This window comes from Oryctolagus cuniculus, chromosome 7 (genome assembly GCF_051225735.1).
Source record: "Oryctolagus cuniculus isolate XC-2025 breed Fujian yellow rabbit chromosome 7, ASM5122573v1, whole genome shotgun sequence".
NCBI lineage: Eukaryota > Metazoa > Chordata > Mammalia > Lagomorpha > Leporidae > Oryctolagus > Oryctolagus cuniculus.
In genome coordinates, this window is record NC_142873.1 from 120,988,504 (window position 1) to 120,997,691 (window position 9,188).

Sequence of the window (9,188 nt, forward strand, 5' to 3'; positions counted from 1 at the left end):
GAGCGCTCCCGTGCCCTGACACGGCTCACACTCCCCGGGACCCCTGCCCCTGGCCTGGGACAAGGGGGCCAGTGTGAGTGTGGATTACTGCAAGGGATAACCTTCTTTCCTACACTGCTAGCAAAACCAGAAACCCTCTCCATTTTCAGGATTTCCTTCCGGGTCAGGAGGCAGTGTGCCCCTTAGGAGCAGAGAGTCGGGGCCTGGAGTCCTGGGGCCTTGGTTTCCCCAGAGACAGGCAGGTCAACTCTAAGGGCCTGTGACACAGGGTCCTGGCGGGCTGCATTTTTCACAGTGGAGGGTAGAGCAGGAAGTAGCTAATGAGATGCCTCAGGGTCTCCAATCCCTCCACCTCTTTTGGGGGTGTGGGAGATCTGTGCACAAGCCCTGCTCCACCCCTTCTCTGCTTTTTCTCTCTATGCTTCCGGTTCCTTGTCTTCTCCCAGCTCAGCTGTGCAGATGCCCGTGTGTGACCTGCTCCTGACTTGGGCCCTGGGAATCTGCCAGGGATCAGATCTGGGTCTTTTCTTGAGAAACATACAGTGTGGAGGAGTGGACAGAGCAGGGCAAGGCAGAGGGGAAGTGTGTGTGGGAGGATCATCTGAAGGAGCCTGGGAGAGTTTTGAGGGGTAGGGGTCCTCGAGGGTCAGTGTAAAGTCAAATATGAAAACTGGAAGAAATTGTTAGCCCTGGAATCCTCCTACTCGTCCCTCCACCCCCCACCCCTCGGAGCTGTGGGTCTGCAGACTGGAAGCTGGGTGGTGCACTTTGGCCTCTACTTATCAGAGGGAGAGTGAGAGGGGACAGATCTTTTGGGAAGGAGATATGGAGATCAGCTTAGGAGGAACAAAGTCCTCTGTTCCAGCTTTTGGCAAAAGTAGGAACCCTCCAACAATTTTCAAAACCCTTTTCCAGCCAAGAATTAATCTGTTGCTCCAACAGCCCTGAGGGATGAGCCAAGCAGGCGTGACTGTGCCTTTGAGAGAAATACCAAGCCCGGTTTGGCTCAGCGATCCGTGGCCCAGGCAGGGCTGTGCCCATGTCTGTCTAGACGAGGGGTCCCTCTGGCAGCCTGATGAAGCTCTAAACGGGATAATGCTTTCATCCACCAAAATAACTCATTCAAAATTCCAAAGGGCACCGATTAAATTGAATCTTGATTTCATCTTACACTTTCAACAGTGTCAAATAATAAGATCTAGAGATGGATCTTTTACTATAACTTTGAGGTAGTGAATGAGAATAAATAATATATATACATACATATATTTATATATATATATTTGGACAGGCAGAGTTAGTGGGAGAGAGAGAGAGAGAGACAGAGAGAAAGGTCTTCCTTCCGTTGGTTCACCTCTCAAATGGCCACTACAGCCGGCGTGCTGCGCCGATCCGAAGCCAGGAGCCAGGTGCTTCCTCCTGGTCTCCCATGCGGGTGCAGGGCCCAAGCACTTGGGCCATCCTCCACTGCCTTGGGCCACAGCAGAGAGCTGGACTGGAAGAGGAGCAACCGGGACTAGAACCCAGGGTGCCGGTGCTGCAGGCAGAGGATTAGCCTAGTGAGCCGTGGCGCCGGCCAGAGAATAAATAATATTTCAAGATGTATCTAATATAGTATAAAAGTACTCATAATTTCTGTTGGTGACAAAATTATAGATAGTACTAATACTGCTGTGGGTACGTTTTGCTTTTTGGTTTGGGGGTTTATTTTTATTTTTTGCTTATATGCATAATAGAAGGAAATACTAAATTTCAGTTAGTGATATAAAGACAGTTTTTCCCTTCCAAGTTCATAGATCTTGTATTCCTTATGGACCTCTTGGGCTCTGTGGACCTAGTGTTAAAATTCTCTAGCTTCTGCAGCTTAACTCCTACTTTGTTTATTATGAAAATTAATTTATTATTCAGTTTATAGGCAGAGATACAGAGAGACACATAAACAGAGAAAGAGCACCAGTCCACTGGTTCACTCCCCAGATGCCACGACTGGGCTGGACATAAATCAGGAGCTGGGAACTCCATCTCATGTGGGTGACAGGTTCCAATTACTGGAGCCATCGCGCTGCCTCTCAAGATCTAATTAGCAGGAAGCTGGTATCAGGAACTAAAGCTGATGTCAAACGCAGGCACTGACATGAGCTGTCTGTGCCTTAACTGCTAGGCTAAATGCCCACCCCTAGCTTCTGCTTCAATGCTATTTCTTCGGTATGTTGTCTGTGGGCATTTATTGCAGACCTCTTGTGTGCCAGGCCATTTTCCTTCCTGTACATCATGAGGTTCTTGTAAACTTCCTTTCGGGAACTGTCAGTCTTCCCACTTTGCAGGCAAGGTAACTGAGGCTCAGAAGTGAAGTGATTTACCCAAAGCCACACAGGCAGTAACTGGCCAGAGCCCTGTACTGCCTCCTTTTCCCTCCCCTGCTGAGGCCTGGGGCCAGAATCTTCAACACCAGAAGGGAGGGAAAGTCCAGGAGGAAGGGCTGGGCTGGGAGACTCCTGTTTCTGGAGAACACACTGAACCAGAAATTGTACTCTGTGCTTGCTGGAATTGTCTCCTTTAATCCTCACAACAGTCCTGCACTGTTGTGAGGATTAAAGGGTACTGCTCTACCCTTAAGAAATTTTTTTTTTAAATAATGTCCTCCCTTCATTTTTTTCCCCTCTTTCTCTCTGTCTCTTTAAAGATTTATCTATTTTGGTTGAAAGGAAGAGCTACAGAGAGAGGGAGAATGAGAGAGAAAGAGAGAGAGAGAGAGAGAGAGAGAGAGAGGTCTTCCATCTGCTAGTTCACTCTCCAAATGGCCGCAACAGCTGGAGCTGGGCCCATCAGAAGTCAGGAGCCAGGAGCTCTATCCGGGTCTCCCATGTGGGTCCAGGGGCCCAAGCACTTGGCCCATCTTCTTCTGCTTTCCAAGGCACATTAGCAGAGAACTGGATCATAAGTGGAACAGCCAGGACTTAAAATGGTACCCATATGGGATGCTGGCATTGTAGGCTGTAGCTTAACCCAATACACCACAACTCTGGCCCTCCATTAAGAAAAAAAAATTTTTTTTTTTTTTTTTTTGACAGGCAGAGTGGACAGAGAGAGAGACAGAGAGAAAGGTCTTCCTTTGCCGTTGGTTCACCCTCCAATGGCCGCCGCGGCCGGTGCACTGCGGCCGGCGCACCGCGCTGATCCGATGGCAGGAGCCAGGAGCCAGGTGCTTTTCCTGGTCTCCCATGGGGTGCAGGGCCCAAGCACCTGGGCCATCCTCCACTGCACTCCCTGGCCACAGCAGAGAGCTGGCCTGGAAGAGGGGCAACCGGGACAGAATCCGGCGCCCCGACCGGGACTAGAACCCGGTGTGCTGGCGCCGCAAGGCGGAGGATTAGCCTAGTGAGCCGCGGCGCCGGCCTCCATTAAGAAATTTTTAAAGGTAAAACACAACATGTTTATTATAAAATGACAAATTACAAAGGTAGAAAAGCCAAAAGAAAAATGAAAATTGTCCACACAGGAATAGCTATTAATATGTTGGGCTCCCAATAATACCCACGTGGGAGACCAGATGAAGCTCCTGGCTCCTGGTTTCAGCTTGGTTCAACCCTGGCTATTCGTTGAAGCCATCAGGGGAATGATCCAGTGGATGGAAGATATACTCCCCGCCTTCTGTTCCTCTGACTTTCTTTCTTCCTTCCTTCCTTCCTCCCTCTCTCTCTCTCTCTCTCTTTCTTTCTTTCTTTCTTTCTTTCTTTCTTTCTTTCTTTCTTTCTTTCTTTCTTTCTTTCTTTCTTTCTCTTTCTTAAGATTATTTATTTATTTATTTGAAAGTCAGAGTTTCACAGAGAGAGGAGAGAGAGAGAGAGAGAGAGAGAGATAAAGAAAGGTCTTCCATCTGATGGTTCACTCCCCAATTGGCCTCAACTGCCAGAGCTGCACCGATCCGAAGCCAGGAGCCTGGAGCTTCCTCCAGGTCTCCCATGTGGGTGCAGGGACTTGGGACAAGGACTTGGGCCATCTTCTACTGCTTTCCCAGGCTACAGCAGAGAGCTGGATTGGAAGTGGAGCAGCCGGGTCTTGAACCGGCACCCATATGGGATGCCAGTGCTTCAGGCCAGGGTGTTAACCCGGTGTGCCACAGTGCCAGCCCCTCCTCTGACTTTCAAACAAATAAATAAATCTTAATTTAAAAATGGTGATATGGAGTCTCCCAGATACACACCTACGCACACACACATTGAATGCCTGCATTATGGATAGGAAAACAGACCCAGAGTGGTTAAATCACTTGGCTGCAGATACATGACCAGTAAGTTGCAGTCACCCACCCTCTCTTTGCTGGAGCAGTCACGAGCATTCCTGCAGTTGAAGGGGGTGAAGTCTGCCCCTGGGCTAGCCTCGTCAGGAAGTCCATCCACAGAGTGCTCTGAACAGGGCCCACTGGGGCAGGGGAGAGTCTTGCTGCTGTGGGAGGGTCTGGAAAGAAATCCCCACCGTAGTTGGCAACAGGGAAGCTCAGTGGCTGCAGGCAATGGAGGTGAACACCATGGCCCTTCACTCAAGGTCACGCTTAAATCAATGGTCCGCTATGGCCTGCCATGGCTCCCTGGCCTCTCTCGGGCTGGGCTGAGCTGCACGGCAGCCTTGTCAGCCCCTGGCCAAGTTCAGGTCCCCACTCATAGTTGACCACAGCTGGAGAAGCAAGTGACCCCAAGGGCACTGGCTCCCACTGAATGCCAGCCCAGGAAGGATTCTTTCCCTTCCTTTCTAGACGGAGGATCCTGTGTGTCATCCTGAGAAAACCGCATCTCTCTGGCCTTGGTGGAACATCAAACAGGGAGGAATTGTGACCTGGTGCAGGGCTCTCACTGCCAGCTGGGCTCGTCTTACTCTTCTGCGGCCACCATCTCCTTTTAGGTTTTCACGGGTTTCCTGTGTCATTGTTTTGTGGTGAGAACATTTAAAATGTGCTCTTAGCAATGTTGAAATAGATGATACATTCGTATTAACTATAGTTACCCTGATGTGTGAAGGATCCCAGAAAACTTGTCACCCTGGCTAACTGAAGCTTTGTGCTCTTTGACCAGTGTTTTCCCATTCCTCCAGTCCCCAGCCTCTTTGAGCGGCTGTTCTGTTCTATGCGTCTGATTTGGTTGCTTTAGATTCTACGTGGAAGTGAGATCCTGTCCTGTTTGCTGTGCCTGACGCAGTTCCCTCAGCACAGTGTCTTCCACAGGGCAGGAGTATCATTCAAGCTATTGCAAATGGCAGCACTCGCTTCTTTTTAAAGGCTGAATGGTGTTCCCTTGCATATATCGCTGTATCCTAAGTGTGGGTGGGCTCTCAGGGTGGTTCCATGACTTGACGGTTGTGAACAGTGCGGTAATGGACATGGACCTGCACACACCTCCTCAACATGCAGATTGCAAACCCCTGGGCTATGTGAGTACACCCAGAGGTGGGACTGAGGAAGCATGTGGTGCTTCAGTTTTCAACTTTGGAGGAACCTTCATACGGTTTTCTGTAACGGCTGTACTAACTTATATTACCACCGATAGTGAACAAGGGATTCCTTTTCTGCACACACTCACCAACACTTGCTATCTTTTGTCATTTTGACAGTAGCCATTTGGACAGGTGAAAGGTGATATCTCATTGTGGTTTTAATTTGCATTTCCCTGGCTGGTTAGTGGTATTGAACTTTTTTTCATTTGTTTATTGGCTGCTTGTGAGTCACCTTTTGAGAAATGTCTATTCAGGTTATTTGTTTTCTTACCATTGAGTTGCTTGAATTCCTTGTATATTTTGGCAATGAATTTCGTCAGATGTTTGGTTTGCAAGTAGTTTCTCTAATCTATAGATTGTCTATTCACTCTGCTGTTTTCTTTGCAATGCAGGAGCTTTTTAATTCCATTTGTCTATTTCTTTTATTTTTTATTTATTTATTTATTTATTTATTTATTTATTTATTTATTTTTGACAGGCAGATTGGACAGTGAGAGAGAGAGACAGAGAGAAAGGTCTTCCTTTGCCGTTGGTTCACCCTCCAATGGCCGCCGCGGCCGGCGCGCTGCGGCCGGCGCACCGCGCTGATCCGATGGCAGGAGTCAGGAGCCAGGTGCTTATCCTGGTCTCCCATGGGGTGCAGGGCCCAAGCACTTGGGCCATCCTCCACTGCACTCCCTGGCCACAGCAAAGGGCTGGCCTGGAAGAGGGGCAACCGGGACAGAATCCAGTGCCCCGACCGGGACTAGAACCCGGTGTGCCAGTGCCGCAAGGCGGAGGATTAACCTAGTGAGCCGCGGCGCCGGCCTATTTCTTTTAAAGATTTATTTTTATTAATTTTGAAAGTTAGAGTTATAGAAAGGGAGATAGATAGATAGATAGATAGATAGGGATCTTCCATCTACTGTTTCACTCCCAGATGGCTGCAGTAGCTGGCACTGGGCCAGGCCAAAGCCAGGAGGTTGGAGCGTCATCCAGGTTTCTCATGTGGGTGGCAGGGGCACAGGCACTTGGGCCATTTTCTGCTGCTTTTCACAGGCCATAAGGGACCTGGAATGGAAGTTGAACAGTTGTGACTCGAATTGGTGCCCATATGGGATGCCAGCTTTGCAGGCAGTGGCTTTATCTGCTACCCCACACCAGCCCCTGATTATTTTTGTTTTGTTGTCAGGACTTTTGGGGTCAAATAAAAAAGAATCATTGCTCAGACCAATGTCATGTTGATTTTCTGTTTTTTAAATTTTTAATTTAAGAAGATTTATTTATTTAAAAGGTAGAGTTACAGAGAGAGATCCTCTATCCACTCGTTCACTGCCCAGATGGCTACAACACCCAGGGCTGGTCCAGGCTAAAGCCAGGAGCCATTAGCAGGATCCTAGGTTGGAAGAAGAGCAGCCAGGACTCAAACCAGCATTCTCTATGGGATGCCAGCATTATAAGAGGCAACCTACAGTATTATGCCACAACACTGGCCCCTTCATAAGTTTTAAAACACTGTTCTGAATAACACAATGAAGCCTACTGCCATCCCACTTTGTTCAGGCCAAAACATGAATTGACTCTGTTCCAGTGAATCTATGAAAATATGCTACCTGCCCCATGGCAGTTGAGAGACCATATTTACATAACTTTAATTAGTGCATTGTTAGGATTGTTCTACTTTATTATTATTATTAGTGTGTGTGTATATATATATATATATACTGAAGCAAGTAGCAAATCATATATATACATATTTGCTACTTGCTTCAGTTTTGGGCATCCCCTGAGGGCCTGGGCACAAACCCCCATGAATAATAGGGGACTACTATAGTCTAAGCCAGTGACAGATTGCTGAAATTCAGTAACAAGATTTAAGAAGATAACTAAAATACTGATTAATAATTAAGGCTTAGAAAATAGCTAAACTACTAAGTGATAAGATATAACCTAGTAAATAAAGTGTTTGGTTTATAAGTAAGGTATTGGAAGATAATTAAGATGTTAGCTGGAGCTGGTGTTGTGGCGCAGCAGGTTAAGCTGCCTCTAAAGCTAGCATCTCATATGGGCTCTGGCAGTTCCAATATATATGTGTGTGTATATATATATATATATATATATATATATATATATTTGACAGGCAGAGTGGACAGTGAGAAAGAGAGACAGAGAGAAAGGTCTTCCATTTCCGTTGGTTCACCCCTCAATGGCCGCTGCGGCCTGCGCACTGCAGCCGGCGCACCGCGCTGATCCGAAGCCAGGAGCCAGGTGCTTCTCCTGGTCTCCCATGCAGGTGCAGGAGCCCAAGCACTTGGGCCATCCTCCACTGCCTTCCCGGGCCACATAAGAGAGCTGGACTGGAAGAGGAGCAACCGGGACAGAATCTGGCGCTCCGACTGGGACTAGAACCTGGTGTGCCGGCGCCGCAGGCAGAGGATTAGCCTGTTGAGCCGCAGCTCAATATTTTTTTTTTTTTAAGATTTATTTATTTATTTGAAAGGCAGAGTTTAGAGAGGCAGAGGCAGAGAGAGAGAGAGAGAGAGAGGTCTTCCATCTGCTGGTTCACTCCCCAAATGGCCACAACAGCCAGAGCTGGGCCAATCCGAAGCTAGGACACAGGAGCTACCTCTGGGTCTCCCACGTGGTTGCAGGGGCCCAAGGACTTGGGCCATCTTCCACTGCCCTCCCAGGCCATAGCAGAGAGCTCGATCAGAAGTGGAGCAGCCGGGACTCAAACTGGCACCCATATGGGATGCCAGCACTGCAGGTGGCAGCTTCACCCACTATGCCATAACACTAGCGCCATCCAGTATTATTTTTTTTTAGCAAAGATTTATTTATTTATTTTGAAAGTTACAGTTTCTCTCTCTCTTTCTGGAGAAAGAGAGAAAGAGATATCTTTCATCTGCTGGTTTACTCCCCAGGTAACCACAACAGCCAGCACTGGGCCAGGCTAAAGCCAGGGGCCAGGCACTTTATCCAGGTCTCCCACATGAGTTCAGGGGCCCGAGCACCTAGGCCATTTTCTGTTGCTTTTCCAGGCACATTAGTGGGGAGCTGGATCGGAAGTAGAGCAGCTGGGACACATCCCATATAGGATGCTGGCATTGCAGGTGGCAGCTTAACCTGCTGTGCCACAATGCTAGCCCCACAGCTGTCCACTTCTGATCCAGCTCCCTGCTAATGAACCTGAGAAAGCAGTGGAAGATGTTCCAAGTCTGTGGGTCCTTGTACCCATGTGTAAGACCTGGATAAAGCTCTTGGCTCCTGGCTCCTGGCTTTGACCTGACCCAGTCTTGGCTGTTGCAGCTATTTGGGGAGTGAACCAGAGGATAGAAGATTCTCTCTCTCTCTCTCTCCCCTTCTCCCTCTGTAACTCTTTCAAATAAATAACATAAATATTTTTTAAAAGAGGGAAAAAATCAATTAAATCCTTGCCAACTATCACCTTAGTCATTGGTTAGCCAGTATCTACTAACATCTTGTTTTTAAATTAATCCCTTGGTTATCAGCTAACACTTGAATGGTTAATATTTGATTTTTACTAACATCTTTCTTTTTTAGGATTTATTTATTTATTTGAAAGGCAGAGTTACAAAGAGAGGGAGAGGGAGAAGGAGAAGGGGGGCGGAGAGAGAGAGAGAGAGAGAGAGAGAGAGAGAGAGAAAGAGAAAGAGATCTTCCATCCTCTGGTTCACTTCCCAAGCGGCTGCAGTGGCCAG

General features: G+C 47.9%; 1 protein-coding gene across 7 annotated transcripts in view; it reads left to right on the top strand.

Moving 5' to 3' along the window:
* Nucleotides 1–9,188, top strand: part of TUT4 (terminal uridylyl transferase 4) — a 210,366-nt gene that overhangs the window by 823 nt on the left and 200,355 nt on the right. The gene's annotated exons all lie outside the window — the stretch shown is intronic.